Raw genomic sequence first — 16986 nt, 5'->3', positions numbered from 1 at the left:
CGCAGGCATCCAGCCTCATCTTCTACCCCTCCCCCAGCCCCCCAGGCCTTTGTTTAGGGGAGCTGGCAAAAAGATGAGGAAGAGGTGGAGGGCGACTTGGGGTGGAGGTACAGGAAGCCTGCCCTAAGCTCTCCCACAGGGTCTGGGCTGGTCCTGAGGGCTCACACTGCAGGCTTAGTGCTTATTCTCTGTTTGCAAGAGAATAGCTTTCAGATTGCCTGTCTGCTGGGAATGATGTTTGTCTGTCTGCTCCCCAAACTTGCCCCGAATGAAGACCTGGAGGTGAATTGGGGGGACTCCGGAAAGGCTGTGGACCAGAGCTCCATACACCTTGGAAGGCCAGAATCCAGAGCCTGGAACATGGACCTCTGTCGACTTAGACATCTCTTCATCCCTGCCCTGTCTGAGCCTGTTTGCTCAGCATCTGCCTTCTGAGGTGCTGGGGGTCCTCTTGACTGTGGCCTGCCGTCTTCACCTTGGTCGTATCTGGGAATCCTTTGAGCCTGTTTGGTTTTTTTTTTTTTTTCCCTCTCTCTTAAACTCGTGTCACATAGCCCTTGTTGCAGCCCATCTGTGAGTACTTTTTGGGCAACTAATATATGCGTGCATTTCAAGACTTCCCATAGGTCTGATGAAAGATCTACAGGGCAGTGAAACTGGAGCTATATTTTCCTCTAAGCCACTAACTGCCAAAAAAACTGATAGATTAAGGGACCTGGTGGGGGTGGGGAGATGTGCTTTGGACCAGGAGGGGCCCCTCCCCAGCCATCTCCCCAACCCCCAAGACAGAGCCATCAGGGCCCCTTTGTCATGCATCTATCTGCTGTCTGCCAAGAAGACAGCCTCCCAGAGGAGGGGGAGGGGCAGACCTAGGAAATCTACAGCAGTGCTCCTTGCCTACTCACCACCCTCTAGGCTCCCCAAATCCCTTCTCCGCATGTGGCCCTTGCACCGCTGTCTTCCCAGCAGCCCCTAAAACACCTCTGCCTTTCCCCCCACTCAACATACCCTTTTGAGATTACAATCAGTAATCTGATTGCTCTAGTAGTATGTTTCTTGGCAAGAGTCCCATTCCAGAGGGAGAGGCGGGAGGGGAGGGTGCCTGGGTGCCTGGTTGGCTGGTAGGCAGACATCTGAGCCAGATCAGTCCTGTGCTTGCCTGGAGTCTGACCCAGAACCTTAGTGGAAAGTTAAGTTTGTCTGCAGTTCTTTCCAGCCCTGTCCTGGGGTGCTGAGGCTGGCAAGGCTGAGGCACCCTCTCCTCCCCTCCCCACCCTCCCGTTAAACCTGAAGGGTAGGCAGTTTCACTTCTGCCCAGGCCAGGTCTCTGCAGGCCCAGAAGAGACTGCAAGCCAATGGAGTCATCAGACCTGGCTCCTCCACTCTCTTGGGTCTTGTGCATGCATGGTGCACGCTCCATTGCTTCAGTTGTGTCCGACTCTGCGACCCCATGGACTGTAGCCTGCCAGGCTCCTCTGTCCATGGGATTCTCCAGGCAAGAATACTGGACTGGGTTGTGATGCCCTCCCCCAGGCTATCTTCCCAACCCAGGGATCAAACTCAAGTCTCCTGCATTGGTAGGCAGGTTCTTAACCACTAGCGCCACCTGGGAAGCCCTTCTTGGGTCTTTGTGTGTGTGTGAGTCACTCAATCGTGTCTGACTCTTTGCGACTCCACCAACTATAACCCTAGGCTTCTCTGTCCATGGAATTCTCCAGGCAAGGATACTGGAGTGGATTGCTGTTCCCTTCTCCAGGGGTTCTTCTCCACCCAGGGATCGAACTCTGGTCTCCTGCATTGCTGGCAGATTCTTCACCATTTGAACTGCAGGGAAGTCTTCTTGGGTCTTGCTGCTGCTGCTGCTGCTAAGTCACTTCAGTCGTGTCTGACTCTGTGTGACCCCATAGACGGAAGCCCACCAGGCTCCCCTGTCCCTGGGATTCTCCAGGCAGGGAGTCGTTAAAACACAAGTCCTCCAAACGAATTTAAAACTGGGCTAACAAACTCTCCACGTAACCCTTTATTATGAGTGCAATGTCTAGAACCTGCACAAAGACAAATCCAAGTATCTGGTTATAGAGCGTGACCCAGGGAGGGCAGGTGAGGGCCACCACTCCCTGCCAAGTGTGGCTGGCCTGGCAAGGTTGCCTAAAGGTGTGATGGTGGCCTTCCTGCTGTCAGCCCAGTCATCCCTCACTGGTTGGGAAAACTAGCTGAAACGGCTCATGGGGACCAATGGTGACTTGCTCTAAACCAGGGTAGCAAACCACTTATTTTGACTTCTGGCTTCTGTCAAGGCAGAAAGAAGAAAGGGAAAGAAGGAGGGCTGAAGACAGAAGGGTTCAGGCTTTGTCCAGTTTGGGAAAATATCTCCCTGTATCTCAATTTACTCATATTCCACTGCTCACAGTAGACCAACCCCCTTCTTCTCCACAACTGACCCTATGACCTCTCCTGTGAGGTCTGCAAACTGAAATCTTCTTTTTCCAAAACCAGATAGTGTTACCTCAAATCTAGGAGTCAGCTCTCTGCTTATAGTCTGCCGGGAGATGGAGAGGTGAGAGGAAGAGGAAGGGGAAGCCAGGAGAAGTTGAAAAGCAAAGGTAACAAATATATTCTGTTAGCACCACCAGGACCTAACTGCATTAAGTCTGCACTGTATCCCTCCAAATGTTTCTTTAATGACATGCAAGCAGATGTCCACATATCTGAGGGGTTTTTTTTTTGTTCTTACAGAAATAGGCTAATACTGTTCATGTGTTCAGTCGCTCAGTGGTCTCTGACCTTGTGGCCTGTAGCCCACCAGGTTTCTCTGTCCATGGACTTTTCCAGGCAAGAATACTGGAGCAGGTTGCCACTTCCTTCTCTAGGGGATCTTTTAGACCCGAAAATTGAACTTGAGTTCATTAATATTATGAACCTACTGTTATAAGTGTCTGCAATTCATAACTGTCCCTCTGTATATATAGATTAAACTCCTCTTTTTAATAACTGCATATCAGTCTATAATATGGGTATATCACAATTTATCTAGTCTTTCGATCTGTTTCCAGTTCAACACTACAAATAAATCTACAATAAACATACTTAAATGTTAACATGATATTTCTATAGGAGATATTTCCCACAATAGATTGCTGGGTCAGAGGGTGGTAGGTATTTTTGTTTACATTGTCAGATTATGTTTACAATCAAGGAAACTGTCTCCAGTCTCCAAAGTTTCCATTTTAAAGAACACCCCTGCCCCTGTGTCTTTATCAGCTGTAGATGTTATGGCTAATCAGTTGAGTGATCTTTCATGGGTCTGTAGACCATTTGGAATTATAATTAAAGCTTTTAATGAGGCTGAACTGCCAAGTTTATCTCTGCCTCAAAGGGACTTCACCTCCCCTAGTAATTCAGCCAGGATCAGTGCTACTTTGTTCCTCAGTAGTTTGGTTCTGCAGCTGGCTAAGGTCATGGTACCCATGCTGAACACCACAGAATGTAGTCAAGGGCTTTGAGAGGTTTGGAAGAAGGTTGGCCCTAGAAGTGTGAAGTGTGGGGAGGCAGTGGTAACTAGTAGAAGTGACCTGGGCCTATGTCCTTGGGTAATGGTCTCTTCACCCCACCTGTCTTCCTTGTTCTGGAATGAGCTTGCTCATCTCTCAGGAAGCCTGAAAAGAATTCAGCCAGAAAGACATCATTGACCTGTGTCCAGACTTGAATTCCAGTAGAGTTCTGGAACCTGTCATACCCTCTGTGTCAGCTCTATCCAGGTGACCTTCCCTGAATTGTCCCTGTCCTCCCTGGTGGCACTAGTGGTAAAGAACCTGCCTGCCAGTGCAGGAGAAATAAGAGTCTCTGGTTCCATCCCTGGGTCAGTAAGATCCCCTGCAGGAGGGCCTGGCAACCCACTCCTGTATTCTTGCCTGGAGAATCCCATGGACAGAAGAGCCTTGTAGGCTACAGTCTATGGGTTGCGAAGAGTCAGACACGACTGAAGATACTAAGCACCCCCCCTCCAATGGTGGGGATGGCACCCAGTTTGAACACAGAAGATTACTGCAGCCTTCTCTAGTGTTTTCATTCCCCCTAGACAGTAAACTCTTTGAGAGCAGGAGCTGTCTTACTCCTTTGCTTACCCCCAGAGACAAGCACAGCTCTTGGCATTCAGTAGATACTCAGTCGTGAAGTGGACGGGCCCGTGTGGGGCATAAAAGGTGGAAAGGCAGAGACCCCAAGAGGAGAAGGACCCACAAAATGCAAAAGCAATTTCTTCTTCCTTCCTTCCCAGTTCTAGCCATTGTAGAGAGAGGGGTGCCGGGTGAGCCAGAGCGGGTGAGTTTCGTTCCTTGGAGGGGATGGGGAGGGGAGAGAGGAGGCTTCTCCACTCTTTCGGTGCATATGAAGCTGCTTCATTATCCCCAGTCTCACCACCCGTTCAAAGTCTTCCTCCTTCTTTGGGGTCCTGAGATGAGATCATGGAAACAGGGCAGGCTTGGAGGGAGGAGTCCTGGGTACCCATCCAGGTTTTCTCCTGGGCAATGTTGTAGACTGATTATTTAAACCTTGGAATCTCAGGTATAGATCTCTGAAATGGAAAGTTCCTCTTCACAGGAACACTGTGAAGATTAAAGGAGACAGTAATCTTGAATTCCTGGTAGGGAATTCCCTGGAGATCCAGTGTTTGGGATTCCTTGTTTCACTGCCAGGGTTGGGCTTGATTTGGGAAATTAGGAAACGGCAGGCATGCCTCGCAACACAGCCAAAACAAAACAGAAACAATTTTTTTTATTGCAAACACATTTAAATTGAGGTATGATTTATGTATTTATGAATAGAACACTTCAGTGAATCTATTGACAATTTTTAACAAATACACGCAGCTGTGTCATCCAGAGCCCTATCAAAATATAGAACGCTGCCTTCACCATTCTATAGAATGGTGAACATTCCCTTTGCGCCCTTTCATTTTCACTGATCTAGTGACTATCACCACAGTCATTTTGCCTGTTTTAAAACGTCATACAAATGCACTCACAGAGTATACGCTTCTCTGTGTCTGGCTTTTTGCATTTGGCATAATCTCTCTGTGATCCATAGATATTGGATCCATGTTGTACATGCATGAGTAGTTCTTAACTTTAATTGCTGAGTAGTATTCCCTTGCTGGGCTTCCCAGGTGACACTAGCGGTAAAGAACCTGCCTGCCAATGCGGGATACCTAAGAGACATGGGTTTGATCCCTGGGATGGGAAGATCCTTTGGAGGAGGGCATGGCAACCTACTCCAGTATTCTTTGTCTGGCGCGCTACAGTCCATAGGGTCACTCAGAGATGGATATAACTGAAGCGACTGAGCACAGCATAGCACATTCCTTTGCAGACTGGACCACGATTTCTGGACATTTGAGGGTATTCCCAGTTTTTGGCTACTAGAAATAAAGCAACTAAGAACATTATTATATATGGTTTTCAGGGACATAATCTTCATTTTTCTTGAGTAAATAACAAGGAATGTAAATATTGGCCATAAAGTCTTTGTTGTTTTATTTTCTTTAAAGATCCATAACTTAATTTCCAAAGTGGTTGTTTTATATTCCTATAGGCAATGGATAAGAGTTCAGGTTATTTCACATTTTTGCCAACATTTGACTTTTAGCTTTTCTGATGGGTGGGTGGTGGTGGTTTAGTCGCTAAGTTGTGTCTGACTCTTGTGACCCCATGGACTGTAGGCCGTCAGGCTCCTCTGTCCATGGGATTCCCCAGGCAAGAACAACTGGAATGTGTTGCCATTTCCTTCTCCAGGGGATCTTCCCAACCCACATTGCAAGCAGATTCTTTACTCACTGAGCTACAGGGGAAGCCAGTGATTTCTAAGTTTTGACTTTGTATTTTCCCCAGACTTATTTTTTTTCTGAGAACTTTTCACATACAAATTTCAATTCATATATCTTTATTATAAGCCAGACACAGAGAAGGCCATACTCTGTGAGTGCCTTTGTATGAAGTTTTAACACAGACAAAATGACTCTATGGTAATAGTTATCAGATCAGTGAAAATGAAAGGGAGCAAAGAGAATGTTCTAGGGTGAAGGCAACAGTCTTTTCTTTTCTCTTTTTTTTATTTTTTCTTCTTTTCTTTTTTTGGGGGGGAATATTCTATATTGTGAAAAGGGCTGTGGATGACACAACTGCATGTATTTGTTAAAAATCATCAATAGATTCACTCAAGTGTTCACTATACTTACATTTGCAAAATCCCTATTTAAGTGTTTTACTCATTTGTGTTGTTGTTTGTCTTTTTATTATCAAGTCATAGAAGTTGTTTATATACTCTGAATACAAATCCTTTGTCAGATACTCGTACTGCAAACATTCTAACAAAGACCCCCCCACCTTTTTTTTTAATGCTTCAGGTAAGCAAAATCTACTGATTTTTCACATATTATTGAGAAAAATGGCCCAGAGTGTGAGTTTCTAGCTAGCCCCCAGGAACTTCACATTATTGTCTTTGTATTCAGAAACCAGGCCAAAGTACTTCATTTCTCTGAGGGACCCAGGAGCTATTGGAGGAATTCATTCTTCAGTTTGTAAAACCTATTTCAGAAGATCTCTCTGAAGATTGTGGAAAGAGCTAAATAAATGTTAATTCCCTTTCTCTAGGCTCTGGATCCAAAGAATGCTCAGAATCCAACCCTGCCTCCCAGTCCTGCCTGCCCCACCCACCCCCAGAGTTTGACACCCAAGGCCTGTTTGTGCCTGTGGTCCTTACTTCATCCTTCTTTCTTGGTTTCCGTCACTTCATTTGGTTTCTGCTCACATTCCTCAAGGAAGTCCTTCTGGTCAAGGTCACTAACAAAGTGTTGTTAATTCTAGTGGCGACATCTATGTCCTCATCTTTCTTTACCTCTCATCAGCCTTCCGCACATTTGGCAACTCTTCCCTTTATTTTGTTCAGTTCTTCTGGATTTACTCCACAAATGTTTTACAAAGTAATTCTAGTTGGAAGAATAGAATAGAGAAAGAATTATAAGAAAGTTTTATAGAGTCACCAGGTTTGTCAATTTGCAACATTTTAATATTACTTGCTATATGTGATATACATAGTAAACAGTAGAAACTTACACAGATAGTCTTCATTTGTGGTTTTGATATTCATGTTTCAGTTAACATTTTCCTAGCCAGGATGGCCTGGGACGTGTGTGTGTCTTGAATTTGATGTATGCTTTTATCTTACTTAAGGACTTTTGGTAAAAAGGATTTACTAAATCCTTTTGTGTGGCATGTTTTAAGACTCTGGGGAATTTCCTGGTGGTCCAGTGACTAAAACTCTGCTCTCCCAATGCTTGTCAGCTGAGAGTTTGCCTGTTGCAACTAAAAAGATCTTGCATGTCGCAGCCCAGACCCTGTGTAGAAAGACTCTGTAAATTGTTTCTTGTTAATCTGTCATTCTGTAGCCTACTTTTTTAGTTAACATTGTATATGAGATGAACCATGCTTATGCGAATAGTTCATTTGTTTTCATTGCTGGATAATAGCCATGGTATGAATGCACGTTCAGTCCCTCAGTCATGTCTTTTCGACCCCATAGACTGTAGCCGGCTAGGCTCCTCTGTCCATTGGATTCTCCAGGCAAAAACACTGAAGTAGGTTGCCGTTTCCTCCTCCAGGGGATCTTCCCAATCCAGGGATGGAACCCTTGTTTCCTGTGTCTCCTGCATTGGCAGGCAGATTCTTTACCACTGAGCCACCTGAGGAATGGTATAAATATGCTACAATTTGTCTCTTTTTACTTTTCATTGACTTTGTTTTTTATCGCAGACCTGCTGCCTGCAGTGAACTTTTGTCTCCTTGGTCCCTGTGTGTCACGCTAGAATATGTCTGTTCAGTTCAGTTCAGTTCAGTTGCTCAGTCGTGTCCGACTCTCCGCGACCCCATGAATCACAGCACGCCAGGCCTCCCTGTCCATCACCAACTCCCGGAGTTCACTCAAACTCATGTCCACAGGGTCAGTGATGCCATCCAGCCATCTCATTCTCTGTCGTCCCCTTCTCCCGCCCCCAACCTTTCCCAGCATCAGAGTCTTTTCCAGTGAGTCAACTCGTCACATGAGGTGGCCAAAGTATTGCAGCTTCAGCTTTAGCATCAGTCCTTCCAATGAACACCCAGGATTGATCTCCCTTAGAATGGACTAGTTGGATCTCCTGGTGGTACAAGGGACTTTCAAGAGTCTTCTCCAACACCACAGTTCAAAAGCATCAATTCTTCGGCGATCAGCTTTCTTCACAGTCCAATTCTCACATCCATACATGACCAGGGGAAAAACCATAGGCTTGTAGGAGTTTAATTATTGCACGTCTTTACCATGAGATGCCAAATTGTTCTCCAGAGTGATTGTATGAATTTATATTTATGATCCAACTCCCCACCCCCACCCCATGCACCCTTAAAGCTATGACATAGTGTTCTAGCTTTCTTCTTACCACACTGGCTGTTCCTTCTCTATCTCCTTTGCTGGCTCCTTTTTCTGTAAATTTTGGCATGTTTAAGAGTTTTCCTGGGCTTCTTATTCTGTTCTTACTAACTTACTAATTGCTCTAGTTCTATCCAGTCCCAGGATTTTAAATATCATCTATACACAGATGGCTTCCAAATATGTATCCCTGCATATTTTCATGGGCTTCCCAGGTGGTTCAGTGGTAAAGAATCCACCTGCCAATGCAGGAGATGCAGGAGACCAGTGTTCGATCCCTGGGTCCGGAAGATCCCCTGGAGGAGGAAATGGTAACCCAGTCTAGTACTCTTGCCAGGAGAATTCCATGGACAGAGGAGCCCAGCCAGCTACAGTTCAAGGGGTCTCAAAGAATTGGACTCAGCTAGCTGGATGGCATCACCGACTCGATGGACATGAGTTTGAGTGAACTCCGGGAGTTGGTGATGGACAGGGAGGCTTGGCGTGCTGTGATTCATGGGGTCGCAAAGAGTCAGACACGACTGAGCGACTGAACTGAACTTAACTGAACTGAAGCACACATACACACACATATTCTCATAGTTTAAAAAATAACCATACCAAAACAGGTACTCAAATATATTACAGATGGGATTGCAAACTCGTAATGTTTTCTCAAAGGGCATATGACAATCTCTGTCCAAGTTTTTAAACCGCATACACCAGCAGTACCACTTCTAGGTGTATATCCAAAAACATACTGGCATATCTGCAAAATTACTGTATTCAAAATTATATGTTGTTGTATTCACTTTAAAAGAAAAAACTCCAGATGCCTACAAGTAGGGAACTGGTTAAGAAACACTGCATATCTATAAATAAAATAAGAAATTAAAATAAATAAATAAAAGGACTTCCTTGGAGATCCAGGAGTTAAGACTCTCTGCTTCCATTGCAGAGGTTATTAGTTGGATCCTTGGTGGGGGAGCTAAGATTCCACATGCCTCCTGGTGCAGCCCAAAACAAACAAAAAAGAACAAAAATGAAAATGAAGACATAGGAAGCTCTTGATATGTATATTCATGATTTCTTGTTAAACGTAAAAAAGCAAGTTGCAGGAAAGCATATATTAAATCTATATGAAAGGGAAAAGAATATATATGTATAGATTCTGTTTGCTTGCATATGCATGAAATGTCTTTGGAGGAATAAACAAGAAATTCGATCGGTGGTTGCCTGTTAGGAATGGGACAAGAGTGAAAGAGACTCCTAGCCTTTTTGAAGCATTTGAATTTTGAACCAAATCAGAATATAAAGTAAAAGATAATTCCAAAGGAGAAAAATGGAACTGAAAAAACTTAAAAAATAACTTGAAGAATTTTTACCTTCATTAAGGTTTTGTAATGTCTCAAAATTATATCATTCTCTGATAATCATTTCATAAAGTATGTAAGTCAAATCAGCATGCTCTACATCTTAAATATGGACAGTACTGCTGTATGTCAATTATATCTCAATAAAACTGGAAGAAAAATAGATTAAGGTATGAAAATAGATACATTATTCCTTGAATTATTACTACCATTTTAATTGAGTATGTTGTTTTTCTTTTAGTTGCATTTTCTTTCTTTACATATCTGTCTTTCATTCATTAAAAGGTAAAATAAGGGCACAATTAATCAACATATGAAAGTTGTTTGGTCAAGGAAATTGGCTATTTTATTTTTATTCTTTTGGCCTAGCTGTGTGACTTGTGGCATCTTAGTTCCCAGACCAGAGATCCTTACCAGCCCACAGCAGTGAAAACGCCAAGTCTTAACCACTGGTGAAAGTGAAAGTGACAGTCACTCATTCGTGTCAGACTCTTTGCGACCCCAAGGACTGTAGCCTGCCAGGCTCCTCTGTCCATAGAATTCTCCAGGTAAGAATACTGGAGTGGGTAGCCATACCCGACCCAAGTATCAAACGTGAGTCTCCTGCACTGTATGCAGATTATTTACCTTCTGAGCCACCAGAGAAGCCCCTTAACCACTGGACTGCCAGGCAATTCCCACTTTAAAAATGTATTTAATACTATTTGACAATTTTTTTTTTTGACAAATTTTTGATTTAAGCAGAAAAGCCCAATCTAGGAGTTACCCAGGTGGCTCAGTGATAAAGAATCCTCCTGCCAATGTAGGAGACCCCGGTTCAATCCCTGGGTTAGGAAGATCCCCTGGAGGAGGAAATGGCAACCCAATCCAATATTCTTGCCTGGGAAATCCCATAGACAGAGGAGCCTGGCAGCCTGGGGTCACAAATGGTGGAACATGACTGAGCATGTTCGCCCAACCTACAAAGCATTCTTCTGGTTGTTGGACCAACACTTGTAGTTTCAGCAATCTCAGATCGCCCTCTAGCGTCCATGTCAAAGTCTCAAAAATTAGATAAATCACTTTGGTGTTTCTCTTGTGTGCTTAGTCACTCAGTAATGTCCAACTCTTTGGGATCCATGGACTGTAGCCTGCCAGGCTCCTCCTTTCATGGGGGATTCTCCAGGCAGGGATACTGGAGTGGGTTTCCATGTCCTTCTTCAGGGGATCTTCCCAACCCAGGGATCAAACCTAGGTCTCCTGCATTGCAGGCAGATTTTTTACCCTCTGAGCCATCAGGGAAGCCCAAAAGGATGTGAGCTCGATCAGGATTTGAACCCAGGACCTCTCACACCCGAAGCGAGAGTCACACTCCTAGACCAACGTGACTCTTCGGTGTTTCTCCTAGGACACCTGACTGAAGTCATTTGTCAACACTTTCAGGGCCCTCATTATTAGCCCATTCTGTTAACCTATAAGTTTGCCCGTGTGTGTCACCTCAGAAAGTGTGATCAGAGCTCCTCTGTCATCAGAGGCCCAAACATTTGTGGTAGAGTAAGAGGAAGGCCTGGAATTCAGTGTCCCGAGGGGTAAGGAAGGACCTGAGGGTGCAGGAGCCAGTCTGTGGAGCTGCAACAGCTCCAGGTGCTGAGTGTCGAGCTCGGCTTCCGGGGCACCCTCTCCGATCTCCACATCTGGTCCCTTCCTGGCTGTTTGCTGCTCCTGTGACCCCAAGGCAATCAAACTCTGGGTCACTGGGCTCTAGAGCACAGGCTCAGTAATTGTGTTGCATGGGCTTAGTTGCTCCAAGGCATGTGGAATCATCCTGGATTAGAGACCAAACCCCTGTCTCCTGCATCAGCAGGCAGATTCTTTACCACTGAGCCACTAAGGAAGCCCCTGACTTTTTAATGGGATAAAATACTTATTATGATGTATCAAAACATGCAAAAATGAAATTTTAATGAAAAAATTCAACTCTCCTTTCCCAGCTCACCTTGAAACATCTCTCCTCTGACATCATGGGGCAGAAATCCCTACTGATGACCCTCCAGGGGAAAGAATTGAACTCTTCCTCCACAATCCGTGATCCATTCTTGGATTTGTGAGTCAGCTGAGCAATGAAGGCAACACTAAGAATGCCATCTATTATTGGGCTTCCCTGGTGGCTCAGATGGTTAAGAATCTGCCTACAATGCAGGAGACCTTTGTTTGATCTCTGTGTCAGGATGATTCTCTGGAGAATGAAATGGCACAAACCACTCCAGTATTCTTGCCTGAAGAATTCTATGGTCAGAGGAGCCTGGGGGGCTATAGTCCATGGGGTCCCAAAGTGTTGGACATGACTGAGAGATTTTCACTCACTCATAAGATCTTACCATCAATTATTGATTACTGATTGTTACATAATTTTAATCTCACCACACCTGAGAGAGTAGAATGGATCCTTTCATTTTCACAGCTTGAGAATCTGAGTCCCTGAGATACTAAATGTGTGGCTTGGATTCCCAGAAAATGTTGGCCTTGAAACTTAGACGACTCTGGACTTCCTGGGAAGCCCACCCCAGCACCACCCCCGGGTGACAGATGAGTGAGTCATTCAGCCATGGAGTGTGGGTCCTAGCGTTCTTGGAGGTGTCTACAGTTTTTCACCTGAAGACACCTGCACATACTAAAACTATATTTTCTCTCTCTTCCTTCCATGTCAAGCAGGCTTTTCTTTAAAAAATGCAAAGATAGCTTCCCTAATATTAAGGCCAACCCACAACCCCCTACCCCCACTCCACCCCATGACTCATCCCAATTGGTAATCTAAATTTCAGTGAAACTACCCTCAGGGTTGTAGTTAGCATGTGGATCCAGGACAGAAGTTACTTGGGGATTTGGACTTGGCTGATCTGGAAGGCAGTCCTGAAAGTTGGTATTTTATTCTAGATGGACTTTGGGAAGGGATGGAAATGCCTGATGAGAGAAGACAGGCGAGAAGATATCAAAAGCAAACCTCAGTGAGCTCTGTGTTCCAACAGAAGGACATGGAAAATCTCCCAGCCATTCTTGGGAGTTTCGAGTTTCAGTTCCTTCTCAATTTGGCGAACATGTACTAAATATCTACTATGTGATGGCCACTGCTTTTAGCAGGAACTGGGGATGATGGACGGAGAAGGTGATGGCACTCCACTCCAGTACTCTTGCCTGGACAATCTCATGGACAGAGGAGCCTGGTAGGCTGCAGTCCATGGGGTCACTAAGAGTCGGACACAACTGAGCGACTTCACTTTCACTTTTCACTTTCATGCATTGGAGAAGGAAATGGGTTAACTCCAGTGTTCTTGCCTGGAGAATCCCAGGGATGGGGGAGCCTGGTGGGCTGCCGTCTATGAGGTCACACAGAGTCGGACACAACTGAAGTGACTTAGCAGCAGCAGGAACCCAATGGACACCCAGGACGATGAACATGACTCATAATCCAGGACATGCATTCCTTTGCCTAGGACAGGGCATGACTCAGACTAACCTGACAGCGAGTTTGCCAGTTTCTTTCCTGGCAAGAAAGTATGCCCCCAACATCTGACTGCTCAAGAATCACAGTTTCTAAATACTGAGATGAGGAGTGGGCAGGGCGGGGCTTGATTTGAACAGGAAAATTCTGCTGGAGGGATTGTTAAAATGCAAAGCCCTGGGCCGCCACCCCTGGAGTTCTCATCAGTAGGTCAGGGGTAGGTCCTGAAAACTGCATCCTAGGTGATGCCAGTGTAGCCTGTTTTGGGTCTGCACTTTGAGAACCACACTAGAACCACTTTCTTGCAGGAAGAGCAAGGGTTTATGAGTCTAGTTGGGTTTCTAATTCAGAATGGAGCTATGAGGTATAGAACAGACGACACCTGACCCACCCTGGCACCGCACGCCTGAAACCACTGAGCACCTGTGCCACAACTACTGAAGCCTGCTCACCCTAGAGCCCTGCTCCACATGGAGAAGCCACCGCAATGAGAAGCCCATGCACCACAAGTAGAGAGTAGCCCCAGCTTGCCGCAACTAGAGAAAGCCCGTTGAGCAATGAAGACCCAGCACAGACAAAATAATTGGCTAACTAACTAACTAACTAAATAAATAATTATATTTAAAAAGTAAACTTTGCTCAATCACAAAAAAATATATAAAAGCAGAAAGGTGTGAAACCATCTAATGTCTCCACGGGGAGGGACATGGTGAGCTCTTTGGCAGATTGTCACTTCTTAGCTACTCTCAGTTGTACAAACTGCTTCCCGTGTATTTGCATGTTTATACAGGACTGCATAGCTGTAGTTATACATTATGAATTATTTTGAATCTTATTTTTGAAAACTTTATTATAATCAATAAATAACTTATATATTATAAACTCTCCTTAAAAACTGCTTTACCAACTGTATACTATTTCCAAAAAAAAAAGAATATACCCACTCTTCTGTATCTTTTTTCTACCTTTACAAATAAAGTTTGATTAATTTATTTTTTATTTTTGGTTGCCCTCATGGCTTGCAGAATCTCAGTTCCCCAACCGGGGACTGAACTCAGGACACAGCAGTGAGAGTGCCTAGTCTTAACCACTGGACCACCAGGGAATTCCTTGATTAATATTCTTATCCTGAGGGTGTTCCTCTGTGATCTAGTTGGGATTCAGAGCTTTCACTGCAGAGGCCAAGTTCAATCCCTGGTTGGGGAACTGAGATACTGCTAAGCCACCTGGCATGGCCAAAAAAAATTTTTAATACAATTTGCATACCTAAACATTATTCTGTATTTTATTTTTAAATCATGGATTTCTTGAGTAAAAATTACTGGGTCAAAGAACATGAGCATCTTTTTTTTGGCTGCATCAGGTCTCAGTTGTGGCCGGATCTTTTGTTGTGGCACCCTGACTCTCTAGTTGTGGGTGGGTCCAGGAGCTCTAGGGCTCAGTACTTGTGGGGCACTGGCTTAACTGTGCCCGCATGTGGGATCCTACTTCCTGGACCAGGGACTGAACGGGGTCGCCTGGATTACAAGATGGAATCTTAACCACTGGATTACCAGGAAAGTTTTGCATGAATATTTTTAAGGCTTGGCATACATGTTTTCGGGGCTTCCCAGGTAGTTCAGTGAGTAAAGAGTCTACCTGCAATGCGGGAGACACAGGAAATGCAGGTTCAATCCCTGGATCAGAAAGATCCCCTGGAGGAGGGTGTGGCAACCCACTCCAGTGTTCTTGCCTGGAGAATCCCATGGACAGAGAAGCCTGGCAGGCGACAGTCAATAGGGTCAAAAAGAGTCAGACAAAACTGAAGCGACTGAGCACACTGGCAGCCTACATGTTTTCAGATTGCTTTTTGAAAGCACTGTGCCAGCTTACGGTCAAGCCATATTTATTGAACCCCTACTATGTACTGGGACTGTTCCAGATTCGAGAGATACAAGTGGTGACAAATAGACAAGGTTCCTATTTTTTCTTTTTTAATAATTTTAAAAACTGTGCAGGTTTAACGACCAATGACAGAATCGAATTCTGTGATTGGTAACATGTTGATGAACACCTTGATGTAGGACCCTGAGAATTTGGGATAATCAGTATTGGGACCTGCTTAATATATGCTACCAATATTGAAAACCCACATCAATCACAACTATATTCCACATAATTCTTGTTAGTGAGTTAATGGGAACAGATTCTTGTTAGTTTCATTGTGGGATCCATCTCACCTTACCCAAGCCTTCTGTGTCTCATCATTTCTGTATTTATTTAGCCTTTCTGTTCTCTGTCAGGTATGGTTGTACCTTGCTGTAAGCCACATGACACTTACCTTTCGAGTATGTTTTTATACTCTGTCCTTCTCAGCAGTATACAGGTTTTTCTTTTTCAATCTTCTCTGCTGTACCCCACCTGTCATGTTAGTTCACCCTGATGGATTATGCTTGCTCACTCTGACATATCGTGTATGGCATGCCCTGTATGCCCTGCGTTGGTCCAACTTGCTCAGCTCTTTCTTCTCTGAGGCATCTCTCCATACCCTGTATTTTCCTTCTCTTTCTGAATTTTACCTTTACCAAAAGTTTACCCCTCCCTGGTCAGCCCGCCCCTCTGGGCCTGTCTCAAATCTTTCTTACTGTGCTGTTTGGCTTGAACCCACCCTACCATTTCCAGTGTGTACTGCTGCAACTGAGTCCAAACTCTCTCTGCTCGCCACACAATAGGCTAATAAATCCAAGGGACAAGGTGTTAAGGCAAGGAATCCGACTTTATTTGGAGAGCTGACTGACCAAGAAGATGGCAGACTAATGTCTCTAAATAACCATCTTGTTGAGGCCTGGATGCCAGGTTCTTTTATGGATCAGAGATGGGGGTGCTGTGAGGAAACAAAGTAAAAGACTACTTAAATCTTGCAAATATCTCTTAGAATGGCAATCCTCAGGCAGGTGGGGTTGTTAGTTTTGCTTCCTTACAGCCATTTCAGAGGTGGTATGAAATGGAATATCTCCTGCCATATCAATAAACAAAGATGCCACAGTTATCCGTGATTCCTGCCCCCACCCCCGCCCCCTGCCCCACGACAAGTGGTGTCATTTCCCACACAAAGAACCCAAGAATGTCACAGTCCCTCACAGATGGGCAGGCTCAGTTTATCTCCCTGTGATATAAACAAAGGCACTTTAGTCTAAGGGTCAGAAGGAGGAGGGACAGGGTTCCCTGAGGCAGGCTACTATTTATACCTATACTAACAGCAATGCAGGAAACCTGGGTTTGATCCCTGGGTTGGGAAGATCCCCTGGAGGAGGGCATGGCAACCCACTCTAGCATTCTTGCCTGGAGAATCCCCATGGACAGAGGAACCTAGCTGGCCACAGTCCATGGGGTCACAAAGAATGGGACACAGCTGAGCAACTAAGCCCAGCACATGTTCGTTTATGGTTGTGCTGGGTCTTTGTTGCTGTGAGCAGACTTTCTCTGGTGGCAGCAAGTAGGGGCTTCTGTTGCTGCGAGCACAGGCTCTAGGTGCACAGGCTTCAGTAGTTGCAGCACTCAGGCTCAGTGGCTGTGGCACAAGCCTTAGTTTCTCCATTGCCTGAGGAATCTTCCCAGACCAGGGATGAAACCCATGTCCTCTGCATTGGCAAATGGATTCCTATCTACTGGATCATCATGGAAGCCCCAAGGTTCTTATTTTACAGAATATATGTTTCA

This window comes from Moschus berezovskii, chromosome 23 (genome assembly GCF_049115385.1).
Source record: "Moschus berezovskii isolate FMDL1 chromosome 23, NW_MosBer_1.0, whole genome shotgun sequence".
Classification (NCBI taxonomy): domain Eukaryota; kingdom Metazoa; phylum Chordata; class Mammalia; order Artiodactyla; family Moschidae; genus Moschus; species Moschus berezovskii.
This window is presented reverse-complemented; position numbering follows the sequence as displayed.